Source organism: Mirounga leonina, unplaced genomic scaffold, assembly GCF_011800145.1.
Source record: "Mirounga leonina isolate KUSES-001 unplaced genomic scaffold, KU_Mleo_1.0 Mir_96, whole genome shotgun sequence".
In the NCBI taxonomy this organism is placed as follows: domain Eukaryota; kingdom Metazoa; phylum Chordata; class Mammalia; order Carnivora; family Phocidae; genus Mirounga; species Mirounga leonina.
Genome location: NW_023270871.1, coordinates 5,097,149 through 5,114,055, shown reverse-complemented (window position 1 = coordinate 5,114,055; position 16,907 = coordinate 5,097,149). Strand labels below are relative to the sequence as shown.

Here is a 16,907-nt window from a genome sequence, read left to right as displayed (position 1 = left end):
GAGCTTTTTTGTTATTCTGAAACTGAAAAGTTTGAACATTCCCATTATAACAAGATATTACAACATTATGTTTATTGATGAAAATAAGAACAATCTGACAGCTACTATAAATATATTTCTTTTGTACAAATTTTTTATCTTTTTTTTTTCTAAAAAAGTTACTCATGATGCTATTAAGAATTTGAAAATATCGGGGTGCCTGGGTGGCTAATTGGGGCACCTGGGTGGTTAAGTCATTAAGCATCTGCCTTCAGCTCAGGTATGATCCCAGGGTCCTGGGATTGAGCCCCACATCGGGCTCCCTGCTTGGCGGGAAGCCTGCTTCTCCCTCTCCCACTCCCCCTGCTTGTGTTCCTGCTCTTGCTATCTCTCTGTCAAATAAATAAATAAAATCTTAAAAAAAAAAATTGAAAATATCATCATTAAAAACTCATCAGACATTATGCTCTTATTTTAAGCACAAAGCTTAATAGAAGATAGTATATTCATAAATGCCAGATCATATTTCATATTACAATTTTGTAAAGGTTTTATTTAAAAATGTTATACAAGTTTAATATTTAATGTGATCCCTAGTATTTGTATCCTATTTGTCTTATTATAATTATATACTGAATATAATATTTTTTGTTAAGCCCTATATCAAGATGCTAAATCTCCTTCAATTTACACAAATTATTTTTTATTTTATTTTTTATTATTTCCATGTGTCCTACAATGTCAAAAGATTGGAAAGCAACGTTATTGGAGCTAGAGCAGTGAATGAGACAAAGTCCCTGTTTTCTTAAAGCTTTCATTCGTATGGAAGGAAAAGAAAATAAATGCTTAAACAAGAAAAATATCAGTGAGTTATAACTGTTACAAAGAAATATATAATAGGTTGTTTTATTAGGCAGTAATGGGGTGGCTTCTTTCAGCGTGTGATCATAAAGATCTCTGCTAGGAGGTGACACTTAAAGTGGGATCTGAAGGCTAGAGAGAAGACAGCCATATGATGATCAAGGGGATGGGTATTAGGGCAGAGGGAATAATCAGTTTCAAGACCCTGGGAAAATAACTTGGCTTGTCAAAGGAAAAGAAAGGTCAATGTGGTTGCAACATTGTAGGCAAAAAGGAAGCAGAAGAGATGAACTTGGGAATATCTGCAGGGTCACACTATGTGAGGGCCACAGCAAGGAACTTATTCTGAGCATGACAAGAAACTATTGAAGGCTTTTATTGGGGATGTGGCAGCATAGAGCTGGTGTTAAATGCATGGCCTCTGGAGTTGACCAGCCTGGGTGCAGATCCAAGCTCTGCTATTTCCCAGCTATGTGATATGGGTAATTTGTTTTACTTCTCTGTGCCTCAGTTTCCTCATTATAAAACATAGGTGACAATCTCAATAAAGTATGTAGGTTTGTTGTGAGAATTAAGTTGAGTTATTATTTGTAGAGATGATAATAGCATAATATACTGTAAATATTAAATTGTGTTTTGTCAGATAGTCATTATCTTGAATTTTTAAATAGCCTTCCCTAATCCAACCCTATATTTGAGATTTTCCAGGAGCCAAGCCTGTATTTTTCAATGAAACTCTCTAATCCTATAACTGAATACTTATAAACTTTGATTCTATTTTGCCTTGCCATTGGCTCCTCTCTGTATAAAAATATCTTTGCAAGAAATTAAATTTTAATAACTTTTTGAAAACAATGTGAATAGGGAAATAATTTATATCCTTTTCTAAATTATATCCCTTTCTAAAAATATGTTAACTTTCTAGGATTTCACCATCATTGGTAAAGATTTTTGCATGGACTTTCATTTTGGATCCAAATGAATATGGTAAATATTAAATCATCACTTAACATTTTTTTTCTGCATCAAAATAAGTTACTTTTGAAGAAAAACATCTTGCTTATTCACAGCTGCTTATATAGTCATATAAATGGAGTAGAGGTAAATTATATACTAAGTTTAGCCTTGGTTAGAGATTCTGATTGTACTTAGACAAGAATATAGGAAAAGAGGTAGAATGAACAGGATGAGAATTCAGGAGCCTGTGTTCTATTCTTAGCTGTTAAAATAAGATATATCTCACAAAGTTTCAGAATCATGGTTGGCTTCAGTTTTTCATCTGTAAACCAAGAAACTAGAATAACATTATCATCCCTACTTTACAGAGGAGTAATTTGAGGCAAGATAAGTTTAAGTAATCTTCCCAATGTCACACAGCTATTAAATATAGAAAGGGAGGGTCTTGCTTTCATTTTTAGAAGGATTCTGTTTGATAAACTGATGCTGCTGTCTATTTTACATTTCTCATTTTTCTCCAGTATTATACAATTTTCAGTGAAGAAGTTTTCAGTAAGGCATTACATTTATGAAAATTTATGAAATTTAGGAAATTTCTCACATGAAATACACCTATGAATTTACCCTAGCAGTTTCTTGATTTAAACAAACAAAAACATTTTAAAAGTTATAAAATCACTCTCCTGTTGAAAGGAGAGAGCATAAGCAAGCTATAAAAAACCTTCTAAATTTTTCTAGAAGTAGTAGAGTTCTGCAGAGGTACAGTTTATTTATTATTATTTTTAAAGATTTTATTTATTTATTTGACACAGAGAGACACAGTGAGAGAGGGAACACAAGCAGGGGGAGTGGGAGAGGGAGAAGCAGGCGTCCTGCTGAGCGGGGAGCCCGATGCGAGGCTCGATCCCAGGACCCTGGGACCATGACCCTAGCGGAAGGCAGACGCCAAACGACTGAGCCACCCAGGCGCCCCTGCAGAGGTACAGTTTAAATAGTATTGGAAACATGTAAAAAAGTAATGCTGGAAACATGTAGGTTAAATTTCACTTTATATATGTGGGAATTGATGTATGATAGGAAGAAGCAGTTTCAGCGAAACGTAATTTGAGTTTTTAACCACAATTGATGGTTGAAACAAAGTACAAAGGAATCCACTTATCTTCCTTGAATATATAAGAAATTCTAGCTTAAGGCTATATTTATATCAGAACAATGATCTAAGCTTAGTGCATTGGTGTAAATTTAGTTTCCAGCTAAAGGTTAACTTCTGATATGATAGGAACAAACAAGCACAGACTTCTTTCTTTTCACTTGACCGAGTCTGGGTTGTACCTTATAGTGATGGTGGTAGTGTGTGTGCCAGTGGGTGGGGATGGGAGTGGAAGAAGTTAGTCATCAAGAGTGCAGACCCTCAGCTGTGTAGGTAGTGCCCTCTGCTGGTCACTAATCATGTGAGTCAAGACTCTCTTTGGAAAAGGAAGTTGAAAAAAAAAAAAATTATCCTTATTGCCCTAAAATAAGCATTCAATTCTAGACTGGGTATTAAATTTATTTTTCTAAGTCTCAATTATAATATTAAAGGAATCAGGGGTCTTTTATTTGTAATACCTAAGTCAGTTTATCACATGATTTTGACTATGGCTAACATGAAGATTTATAGCATAATTTTAAAAATTTGGTATGTGGAAATACAACTTTCTAAAAAATAATTTTTTGAATAGCAGAAAATATAATGATGCATTTCCTTTAAATATCCACTTCTCATGGGGATGTTTAAAAATTTTAAATTGTTATTCTACTCATATTAAATGCTTATAATAATTTACTTTAAACACACAGTTTGCATATACCTCTACTGGGGGAAAAAAATCTGGTTTTCCACATATGTTACTGTAAGTCTTACATGGGAACAAAGCAAAGGTCAAGGAAACTAAACCGAGATTGGTTGAGTAAGGCTTATCATAGTATGGAGAAGAGATTCTTCAGTGCCTCCTGCCTCAGTCAGAACCAGTCTGGGCACTGGACCAGTATTGAGGTGGTAGGTGAGTAACAAGTAGCTCAAACTGTGGGGTTCAGGTAATAGTTCTAATGAATCTGATATCTATACCTGGAATCCACTCTTTTGAATTGCTCTGATTTCCTCTTAAGGAAACCAGGGGCAAGGCTTCTGAACTCCAGTTTTTTACAGAGGATAGTTGATAAGAATGTTCTCCCTTTACTTATTATAGGTCCAAATCATGTGTAACGTAGATATCTTTCATTAAAGACCAGACAGCAGGATAATCCATCCTGGCCCTGCACCACTTGAGGAAAGTATTACCTTTTATTGCCTTTAGAGTAATCATAGAAGTTAACATTGATCATAATGCATATATTGAAGCTAGAAAAGGAGAGAGCAAGGATTAGTCACTCACAGTGCCTTACGAATGACAGATCTTAGTGAATATTGTCCATTTCTCCAGTGTGCATACATAACCACTATTTCACTGTTAAAGAGACTTCCAGTCACACACTGGAGGGGAAAAAAAGCCAGAGCAATGTCAAGTAGAATAATTAGAGAGAAACAGCACACTAGACTCTGTTCTGACCACAAGTCCCTGGATATGGCTGCCATTGACGTGAGTGAACGAGACTCATGCCAGGAGAAACAAAGTCGGGCTCAGAGAGATGCCTTAACACCAGTTAGCAGAGTAGTAGGGGAGTCCGTCATTCATTCAGTCAACATTTTCCTTCACTTAGAGTGTAAAATCGGAATTAGATAGTGTTGATTTTTTTTTTTTTAAGAAAGCATTGAACAAGGAGAAGCTGTGATTTCCATCCCCCTAAAACCAGGGATACGACAGGGGTCTAGCTACATACTGTGTGGTACAAATGTGTGTGTAAATATATTTGGGAGTATGGTGACAAACACATGCATAGCAGAAACACATAAGCTCATGAGCAATGTGTCCTTCAGAAAATCTTTGGGCTTCATTTTCTTTTCTATAAAAAGAAGGGATTTAGGCTAGTTAAATGTAATGTTTCTTATAGGTCTAAAATTCTATGAGTCTGTATATTCAGCCAGTTTTACTTGCATATAAAAATGTTTTGGAAGAAAGATTGAGAAATTTTGGAACTGGCAGAATGATGAAAATCCGCGAAATCTCCCTCAAGGAAGTTTAATGAGGAAATGGGTCTTGTTTGTGTAGATGCTTATCTAAATTTGGCACCTAATATGTGAGTTATCTTCTGATAACTGAGAGAAATGTTTTCCTTAAATTATTTTTTTTTCTGAGTTGGAAAAGCCTTACATAGAATTTTGAAAGAGAGAAGCTGGGTTTGAGAGGATTGGGGTGGGTATGACTAGTAAGGGAAATCACAAGGTTTAGAATTTTAGAGTGGGAAGGTCACTTGAGATTAATGAATGCAGTTTTCAACCCAAGTACAAATCCTGTCCTGAAAGTTTGTTTTGTTTTGTTTTTTACATTTTTTTATTTTATTATGTTATGTTAATCACCATACATTACATCATTAGTTTTTGATGTAGTGTTCCATGATTCATCGTTTGCATATAACACCCAGTGCTCCATTCAATACGTGCCCTCTTCAATACCCATCACCAGGCTAACCCATCCTCCCACCCCCCTCCCCTCTAGAACCCTCAGTTTGTTTCTCAGAGCCCATCGTCTCTCATGGTTCGTCTCCCCCTCCGATTTCCCCCCCTTCATTTTTCCCTTCCTGCTATCTTCTTCTTTTTTTTTTTTTTTAACATATAATGTATTATTTGTTTCAGAGGTACAGGTCTGTGATTGTCCTAAAGAGTTTTAATAAGTTTTAGGGGCAGTACATGCACAAAGTGGGATAATATCATAGATATTAAGTATTTGAACATGAGTCAGAGTTAGCCAGATAAATAAACGTGAAAAAGAAACTCTAGAGGGAACACCATGACCAAAGGTGAAAGGATATAAAAAAATCATGGGGGTGAGGAGACATTACAGGCATCTCCCTATTATGAAAGCATTAATTGTGAGATAGGGAATAGTGGCAAATGTTACTGGAAAAATAGTATTTGTGTCATGTTTTGTGTTGAGCCAGGAATCTCAGGATTTATCCCATTACTAGCAAGGGTTTTAAACAAACTGGTTTTAAACAAACTAGTTTTAAACAAACAAGCTAGCTTAAACACACTAGATTTACATTTTCGGTAGAGCAACCCAGGTACGACATGGAGAATGTATTTGAAGGGGGCAGGACTAGAAGCAGGCTCTTTCGTAGAGCTCATTCGAGCTGGGATCTAGGGTGGAGTCGAAGTGATAGGGGGGAGGGAGGAAATCAGGAGCAGAAATTTTTGGAAAAGCAAATCGGCAATTTTGTTTAATTGCTTGCTTTTCCGAAATAGTAGACAAGAGGCGGAAGTGGAGCCGCCGCCGCCTGAGGAGGGGGCTGGGGAGGGACGCGGTCACCGCGCTGCCGGCTTCGCTCACACGCGTCTCTGCGCCCTGTTGCCCTCCCCCCGGGAACGACCGCGGGTAAAAGTGAGCTGGTACGGCGAGCCATGGCTGCGGCCTCGGAACAGGGGCACGAACTCTCCAGTGGGGAGGCAAATCTGCTCTCCGTCGCCTACAAGGACGTGGGGGGCGCCCGCCGCTCGTCGTGGCGCGTCACCCCCAGCACTGAGCAGAAAACCGGGCGGACGGAGGAGCAGCAGCGGCTGGGCAGAGAGCGCCGGCGGAAGACAGAGGCCGAGCGGCAGGTATCCGCAATGATGTCCGGGAGCTGTTGGACAAACATCTTGTTCCCAGCGCTACACAACCAGAAAGCAAGGTGTTCTGCTTGAGAAGGAAAGGAGATCATTTTAGGTATCTCTCGGAGGTGGCATCTGGAGGTAGTAAACAAAGCACTGTGTCGAACTCCCAGCAGGCTTCCCAGGAAGCATTTGAAATGAGTAAGAAAGAAATGCAGCCTGCACACCCAGTTCGACGTGGCCTGGCCCTGAATTTCTCAGTCTTCTGCTATGAGATTCTAAATTCTCCTGAAAAGGCTTGCAGCCTGGCAAAACCGGCCTTTGATGAAGCAATTGCTGAATTGGATACACTGAATGCAGAGTCTTACAAAGACAGCACCCTGATCATGCAGTTGCTTAGGGACCGTCTCACACTGAGATGAAAGAGATGCTGGGGAGGGAGAGAACTAATGTCTGTTGTGCTTCGTGATCTGTTCAGTGTCACTCTGTACCCTCCACATATATCCCTTTGTGCGATTAAAAAAAAAAAAGAGTCGGACGTCGACTTTCAATTTTTCACAGCCTCAGCCTAGCAAAATGGTCCATGGGATAAACAGCTGGTGTTTGTATCTAAAACTCAGATTGGTCACATAAATGCCACGGCATTCTGAAATTTTGATTTTGATTGACATTGATAGGATTACTGTGTGTTGAATTTTTTTTAAACTGAACACTGTGATTATGGGGTTTTGTAACTTAGCAGAACTCTTACTGGTAGAAAAACTAGACCTGAATTATGTGTAACTTTTTGGAAAGTTTAATCTGATATCAAACTAGTCACTGAAATAACAGTTCCACGGTAAAGTTGTACAGAAAGTTATAGAGATTATATTGGGACGTGGAGTGAGACACCTGTCCTGTGACATTCAAGTGTGACAGTAACTCACAGTAGTTCTGCCTGTTTTTTGGGGATTACAGACACTTGGCCAGTTTGGGCTGTTGCCACTCGAAAGTTCATGACTGCAGATGTCCACAGTGTCTTCCTCTGAGTAAACTCGAAGCCTGAAATGGAAACTCTTTGTGGCAGTTAATTGGATTTTGACACCATGAAAAGGTCCAGTGTTCCTAGAACATGTGACTGACACCCCTTTCCCACAGCCATCTGACTGATTTGCAACTTGTGCTCCAGTAGTGGAATCTGTTTTCCTTGTAACCAGGACCTGAAGAAGAAAAAAGCCGTGTATCTCATGAATGGCCTTCTCTGTTTCCTGGGTAATACCTTTAAGAGTCATGTTCTGCAGAGATTGCCTTTCACTTAAGAAGTACTCAGTCTTTGGGTGCTTCCTAGCTTGGGGCTTTTAAAATTTTGAAATCAAACATTCTTCCCACTGTCCTTTTTGACTGACTGTTGACTTTGGTTTTTCTTTTCCCTCCTTAAGTTTCTGTCCTGTTTCCTTACATTTTTTTCTTTTTGAATTCTGTCGTTGTCTTCTGTTCTTTGTTTAATACTGTTTGGGCAGGGTGGGGGCCTGAAGGGGGTGAGCAAAGATGGCGAGCACTTTGGTCAGCAGACCTCGCTTCAGGGAGTTGAGAAGAGCTTCCAGCACACAGCTCTGGCTTCCTCCGGTTCTCAGCACGCTTGTTGCTCTTCAGTCAGACCGAGATTGAATCAAAAAAGTGTTTTTAAATACCCATGATTTCTCCCTGTGTTGCAGCCAGCCCTGATAACGCTTGTTAGTACCTGTCACCAGGTCTCCCAAGTGTGCTCCTCCAGCCAAGTTCACAGACCTGTTTGAACAAGACCCTATAATGCAGGGAAGTTGCATGAACACCGCAGTGGGGAGAGTCCAGAATAGCCAGTCCTACCAGTCTCACAGTACCCCCTCTCCCTTGAACATTCCACGTAGCTGTAGTGTCCACCTGTTTGTCCATCTGCTGAAATGAGAAAAGAAACATTCATGCACTGATTTAAAACCAAAAAAAAAGAAAAAAGAAAAAAATCCCTCCCCCCTTTCTAGCTGAACAAAAACGTGCAGTTAAACGTGCACTACTGCTTGAAAATGCAGTAGTGAATGTGGAACGAGCCTGTCTGTATATCTGGTAGCTCTTTCTTGCTTCCGTTTTTCCTTACCAGTATTCTGCCTCACGTTTGCTTCTGTGACGGTCAAGCACTCCTGTGGTTGTGAAAATAGTATAGCCAAAAAAAAAAAAAGAAAAAGAAAAATCCCCAGTTATTGATGTACTAGATTTGTGTATGTCTTTTAAACAGTTCTAGTTTCCACCTTAACACGGAATAATCAGGAAAAGTGTGAAAATTCAAAAGTGAAATAAAAAATTTTATCAGTTGCCTGTGGAAAAAAAAATTGTAGAGAAGACCTATGGATTTTTGGTTTGGTAACCGTTAACATAGGAGGAAAAAAAGGGTGGTAGATGAAGGGAGGAATATGGTAAGTAAGCACATGGCCTTGGGCATATTGAATTTGGGTTGCATGTGGGATATCCATGTAAGTCTAATTAATGCCATGTTTAAGACGGGGGGGACAGAGACAGAAGAAAATGATACTACCATCAAAGACTGAACAGTGCCTAAACATAGGGTTTGAATTATTTGATTAAGATTGAGTTTAGATGAGTTCATGAAAAGATCAAATTATAGGTAAAACATACAACTTTTATTTTTCAGTGCATCTGAATTTTTTGAGCAACTTAATTGCTCCCACTACTTAGTAAAAACCTTTAGCACCTTGTAAATATTCAAGTAATGGTGACTATAATTATTATTAGTTAGAATTTAACATCACCTTGGCATTGGGGAAAATCCCAAGATTGGGATGTAAAAATTCTTGTTTCTTCCAAAATCAGAGTCCATAAAACTCCATGTGTGAACTATGCAATTAAATCATGTTCTTGTGATTAAGTGTCTGATAGAGTGAGAAAGAGATGAATAGACAGAGCTGGGTTAAGAATAGAGGACATTTCTGAAACAGACGGACTTGGTTGGTTTTGAAGGTCTAGAAAGGCAGGTGGGGACAGATTGAAAAAGGACTCATGTGAAGCCAACGAATATGGACTTGATCTTGTAGGCATCGACTATTTAAACATGAGGAGACTTGCTTGAACAGATATGATTTTGATGATGGCATCTGTGTGAAGACACACTGAAGGATGGAGAGGTTATAGTCACAGAGCTTAGGGACTAAAGCAGTGGGAATGGAACAGGAACATGATGGAGAAAACCTAGAACCAATGTTGTCTGACCCAGTGTAGTGGTGGGTGGAAGACATTTGTGTACAATACTCTGAGGTTTCTAGCTTGATGTAAAATAATTGCTTCATGGTGAATGTTCACTTTCTTCAAACTTTGCTGTGAAATGTTTCATCTATTTTTTTTTTTACAAGGTAAAGTGTAAATGATCGGCACTTTTGATCTTTGGGTTTCCCATTACTAGATAACTAAAGGCAAATCATATCATTGTTCTCACTGATTTTCAGAGGGAATATTAATCCTAAACTAAATATCATTCTTCTTAGTATAAGATATTTATTATTGCTTTTTTCATCATCCTTGTTTCCATTAACATCACTGGTCGCCCTTTCGGTTGTAATGCTTACATTTATTAATATTTGTTTAATACAGGTATATTTAGAAGTGGCTCTGGGTTAAAGTTAGCCATATTGGAACAAAAAGAGTTCAAAAAAACCATACTCTATGAAGTGATTGTCTGGAAATGCTATGAGGGTGCATGATATTTTCTTTTAGTCACTGATTCTTTTTCATTTTATAATCTAGATTTAGATCTAGATGCTATTAACTTAGTTAGGCTTACATGGTAGTGTTTCTCATTGTTTTAAGCCCAGGTGGCACTAAGATATATACATTTCATACAAACATACATACACTTCACATTGTGAATTAGGACCCAGTAATTTCCTTCACCTTCCGGAATTCCCAAACAGCCTGACAAATAGTCTTGTTCTAATTTTTATATAGCCTTTAAACAGAGTTTCATTTTAAATTGGGGTTAAATGCTCTTCTGGCACAAATTTTCTTTTGTAATGCAGATTTATTTCCTAGAGCAGCAGTTCTCAAGCTTTTTGGCTCCAGACCTCTTTATATGTTTTACATTTTTGCAGTGTACATCTTAAGTGTTTGGGTAATAAACTGGATTTTCATATCTGCTTCTGCATTCAATCTGTTGCAATATGTGTTTCATTGAAGTACAAGGGAAAAATCTGGCTTTACACAGACATGTAGTTGACAAAGAGTGATGCATTTTAACAGACTTTTCAGATAACTGTATATGCTTTCATACAACACCAAAACTTGACAAGTAGTTTCTCGAAGGTTGGTTACAATGTAGAATCTGAATATGTAGCGCTATACCTTCTATATTCTGTTACATTAAAATCTATTGGTTTATCTTGCATTTTGAGGGGCGCCTGGGTGGCTCAGCCGGTTAAGCGTCTGCCTTCCGCTCAGGTCGTGATCCCAGGGTCCTGGCATGGAGCCCCGCGTCAGGCTTCCTGCTCAGTGGGGAGCCTACTTCTCTCTCTCCCTCTGCTCTTCCCCCTGCTTGTGCTCTCTCACTCTCTCTATCAAATAAATAAATAAAAAATCTTTTATCTTGCATTTTGAGTGGATCTTTCATCCATGAAGTTTAAGTCGCATAATGCATTGGTTATTTGGAAAATATTGTTCACTGAGTTATGAAGATGTACCAAACGTGGACACATTTCATGATTCAATGTCATTGTCATGTGGCCTCTGGAAAACTCCACTGTACACTTGCGTGACAGGGTGTGAGAAAAGGGTAAATAATATGTTGACGATGATAAGAGAACCCCTGTAAGGGCTTGGGGACCCTGAAGTGTTTGTGGACCACACTTGGAGGACTAATATTCTGGGACAATCGGCTTCCTTTTATAAAGAAAATGAAACTGTTGGCAAAGTTGTATGTCTAGCTCATCTATATTCTCTTTTCTCTTTGCATTTACTAAGAAAATGAAAATAAGAGGTGTCAGTAGGTTTAGGAAGCCTAGTAGAACATGTCTCTGACATCTTGGGTTCCATTCCTCATAATCAAATAACTCATGATTTTTATATGAAGGACTCATTTCACATAGATTAGACACAGCAAGCCCAACATCTATTAGTATTCATGTATTCTAATAATATATGAGACAGCTACTGCATAAAAAATATTTTTCATGAAGAATGTGGGAAATACAGAGAATTCAATATGTTATGCTGAGAATAAACAGGAAAGAACTAGAATAAAATGTGTGATTATGTCTTTTTAAGATCTTTTAGTGCTTAGATACAATGGGTGTGAATATAGTTAAATTCCATTTTCCTTTTCCATGGAGACTAAATATGAGCTCCATGTTGAATAGGGTATGAAAAGTTTCCATTGTCTAATATCTTATTTAATGGTTAGATAAGCATAGAGTATTTGAGAATTATCAGATGGCATCTAATATCAAATAATTTAATCATTCCAGGAAACTAGCTCATTCTTATGGTCTTTTATTGACTAACTTATATGCAAATATTGAATGATATTTAACAGCATACATACATGCATAGGAACTAAAGTATTAAATGATATTTTTTTCCCTCTGAAGGACAACAACAGGTATGAAGTTTGCCTGATTTTTGGTTTACTGTTCTGAAGACAAGAGACATATATTCACTACTAAGAAAGCAAATTTATCAAACTGGAGAGAAAAATATCCTTTTCAGATTGGTCTTATTTAAAGCAAGTCTTCATTTCTTGAGTAGTCATCTAGAAAACATTATATTTCAAGCTGCATAGATCTTTGTAAAAGAAGTTTTGAAAGTAATTTAATATAGTTTTTTCAGACTTGGATTTTATGGACAATAAAATGTAATTTAATACAAAAGAAAAAGATCTGATTTTATCTCCAACTCCTTATTTTGCTAAGACATTAAAAACTAACAAACAAGATGCAAGCAAACTATTAATATGTACTTATTTAGAACCCTAGTTATCATGGTCTGGGGAAACATATGTTATAAAATAACAGTTAAGAGAAGGTTGGAGAGTGATTCTGGACAGTAGCATTAATACTACTGGTGAGATTACAGACTAGTCTCAAATATGACCAACAATTTATGAACTTGTTAAAACTGATATTTTTAGATATTTTATCATTAGCTTATTAATATGATTTCACTGATTTCATTGGTGATAGACTCCAGGCTGAATCTTTAACCTCCTGCACATAGACTTCATCTTCTTTTCCCTTCCCTCACCTTCATCATACAACAATACCAATAAAACATGAAACAATCAAATGGCTATTCTTTATATATAAAACACTATAAAAGTGATTTGACACTACGTGAATCACTGGTAGTGTCTTCTTATCATGGCATCAATATATACATATATATTAGAGCATAGATCTATATGTGGATTCTAAGGAAATTATCTGTATATTTTGCATTTAGATTACACTATCAAAAGAGAATTATGTCAATGAGCAAAGTAGATTTAGGAAAAATAATGGAATTCATAGAGTAGTTATGTATCGAACAAACACATCTTCACACTTGAACTTAGCCACAAGGCTGAGAAGCGATGAACAAACACATCTTTAAAAAAATGTTTCTATCAGCCTGAAATCTAGGCAGGGATTTGTGTCTGTATACAAAATAGAGAAGTTTTGAATTGGTTTCCCCAATATCTGTAGGCAAACATTTATAGGACTTATTCTTTCTATGAAGGAAATTCAGTAGTATTTAGTGATTCAACTAAACAAAGACTGATATATAAGTCTTTTTTCTGCTGAGTACCTCTACTCTACCCCCTTGTCACATAATTTTTAAATCATTGACTCTTCACTGATTAATTCCTTGGAAAAGGTGTCAATCTTCCATCTCTTGTTTTCCAAATCTATATAATTCTTCATCTTATTATGAATTATTCTACAGGTAATGCAGTTTTAAGTTATCCCCAATAAAACTCAGGTATCAAACACATAATTTCATGTGCAGAACAATGTTTAACAAAATAGCTTTGTCTGAAGAACAATTATGAGGCAGTGGACTCTGACAACATTGGCAAAACTTTTAAGTTCAATAACAATAAAAAGTTTGAATAAAAAGTGAGGGAAAGGACACTAACACACTGAATGGTTTAACTTCCTGGGTCATAGTGAATAAGGTAATGCTAAGTTTTTTTCTGTTGTACTACAAATAGATCTTGTATATTTTTCTTTTTTTTTTAATGAATTACTCAAGAAGTTACATTTACTTAGTGCTAGTGAATATCTTTTGTCTAAGACACATACCATGTTTGGTTCATTTAAGATTGTCATGTTCCAGTTAGACAGTTTCCCTCATCTTCTTCTCCCTGGCCATCTATTCTTCTTTCCAAGGTGTTTACCAATGTCGTAAGAGGCAATTATTTAGAATTTCTTGTCTATGTTTTGCTTCCTGGTTAAATTTGTTACTCCTAAAGCATAGTGTACATCCTCAAACGTGAATAGAGTTAGTCAAACTACCTTGAAATGGGGGCAGCAAAGGCTTTTATGTTTATTTGTGAGAGCTGATTAGGGCAACTCTTTTCCCATCTTCCAAACACTTTTTCATCTTTGTTTCTGCTCACATTCATTCCTAACTTTAACTCCTCTTTTGTTTTCTCACTTTTCTGTGAGCCTTCCTTCCTGTGAGCACAAAGGTTCTCATTTCTGTATTTATTTATTGTGGTCAAGTAGTAGCTTTTTAATTAATAAAATTAATTTATTATTAATACCTTAATTATTTATTAATTATTCTATTTATTAATATGTTATGTATTAATATATCCATTAATTCAAAGAAATGACTATTAATTGAATACATGTTATGTTGTAAGTATAAGATATAGTGGTGGAAAGACAGATATGGTCCTTGCCCCTACACTGCTTCTGAATCAGACAGCTCAATATAACTATAAATTTTAGATTCCATGAGTGCGATGATGCGAATGCACATAGTACAAACATCTAACCCAGCCGAGGAAGATCCAAGAAAGCTTCCTATTAGAGATGATCACCAGCATAAGTCGATAGAAAAATAAATAGAAGTTATATATAAGTTTACAAGGCAAAAATGGGTCAGGAAAAACTAAGAGATGTTCTAAGTAGTTGGAACAACCTACGGGAAGGCTGTGAAATCAGAGAATATGGCAGGTTTGAAGAAGGAATTTGATAGAGTTGGGAATAAAGTTCATGAGGGAAGATCTTAAGAAAAATAGGTGAGGTAAAGCTAAGGCTAAGGTTAATTAATTAATTTGTTAGTATTTTTATTTTTATTTTTTACCACTTATAAATAGTTCGCCATTTTATTTATTTATTTATTTATTTATTTATTTATTTATTTATTTATTTTTGTTTGTTTGCCATTTTAAAGAGATGTATCCTAAGGGCTAGGAGAAATCATTAGTTTTAAGCAGTAGACTGATAAAAGCTATTTAAGTTTTAGAAATAATAGTCAAAGCTGAAATGTGTGAAGTGATTGGAAGAGTCATTACCAGAAGTAAGATGATCAGACTATCAGAGGAGTCCAGGCAAAAAATGAATGGAAGCTGGAGTTAGGGCAGCGGGAAGGAGAGAAGAGGAAAGTAAGAGTAATATGTAAAGATTTAAGGAGTAGCTTCAATAAGGTAAGTGAATAAGAAAGAGGAAGAAGTCAAAGACAATAGCCAGATTTTTGTCTCAGGAAACTGAATGAATGGAAAATTTATTAACACTGATAGAGAACACTGAGAAAGCATATTTGGAGGGCATAGAAATGAATGAAAACAGATTTCAGAATCCTGAATTGTAGTTGCCAGTGTGACATGTTAGTGCAGCTAGTGGATCAGAATCTCAAGTGGTATCTCAGTGGTGAAGATATACATTTTCAAACCGCCAAAGCACTTGCCAACTGAAATATAGAGACTGGATGAGGTGAGGTGCCTCATGGTTTGTGGAGTAAGAGAAAAACAAGGAACAGAGCACCAAGGAACACCAATATTTAGTGGATATACAGAGGAAAAATAATAAAGATAATTTGGAAGAAACAAAACAAACGAAAAGATAATTTGGGATGGGTGGGACAGTCAAGAAGGAGGACGAAAGTCTCAGTGAAGGGAAGGAATAAATTGTTTCAAGATGGGTTAGGCCGGTGATGGGTGTTAAGGAGGGCACATACTGCATGGAGTACTGGGTGTTATACGCAAACAATGAATCATGGAACACTACATCAAAAACTAATGATGTAATGAATGGTGACTAACATAACATAATAAAAAATAAAAAATAAGAACATCTGTAAAAAAAACTAATGATGTAATGTATGGTGATTAACGTAACATAATAAAATTTTTAAAAATGTAAAAAAAAAAGAATAAAGGCATAGATAAAATCATATGTTGTAATAAAATAAGTAAAATTATTCTGAGAGTATATATCAGTTCTATTTTTCTTCCTTATGGAGAAAGCACTGTTAATGAAGTGCGGTAGTACTGTTCAGTTTCAGGAGTGTAGAAAGTATAAAATTCATGCAGAACCTAACACAATATTATCTAATCAATAGACATTTAGAATATTATTTCTACCAGCAGTGTATGAAAGTTCAGTTTTTTCTTTCTTTCTTTTCTTTTTTCTTTTAGATTTTATTTATTTATTAGAGAGAGAGAGAGCACACAAGCGGGGCAGTGGGGCAGAGGGAGAAGCTGACTCCCCACTGAGCAGGGAGCCTGATGCGGAGCTTGATCCCAGGACCCTGAGATCATGACCTGAGCTGAATGAAGATGTTTAATCGACTGAGCCACCCAGGTGCCCCAAGGGTTTCAGTTTTTTTCTTAACACTTGATATGGTCAGTCTCCAAGTTAAGCCATTCTTATAGATATCTAGTAGTAGCTCATGGTTTTAATTTGCGACTAATGATATTGGCTATCTTTTCACATGCATTTTTACCATCTTTATATTTTCTTTGGTGAAGTGTCTGAAGATTTCACCCATTTTACTTTTGGGTGCTTCTTATTATTGAATCTTGGGAGTTCTTTATATACTCAATATATAGGTTATTTATATGATATGAAAATATCTTCTTCTAGTCTGTGGGTTATCTTTTTACTTTCTTAATGTCTTTTGAAGAACTTTTAAATTTTAATGAAATGCAATTTATTATATTTTAAAACTGTACAGATTATTGTTTTGGTCATGTATCTAAGAAATATTTGCCTATCTTGTTAGTGATAATGTAAAACGGTACAATTACTTTGGAAAACTAATTTGGCAATGTCTTTAAAATTTAAACACATCTACCATATGCTCTAGCCATTCCAGTTCTAGGTGTTTACCTAAGAGAAATGAAAGTATATGTTTGCACAAAGACTTACACATAAATATT

At 36.4% G+C, this 16,907-nt stretch overlaps 1 pseudogene; it reads left to right on the top strand.

The window, feature by feature from the left end:
- Positions 1-5,923: 5,923 nt before the first annotated feature.
- Positions 5,924-6,973, top strand: LOC118006377 (annotated as a pseudogene).
- The last annotated feature ends 9,934 nt before the right edge of the window (positions 6,974-16,907 follow it).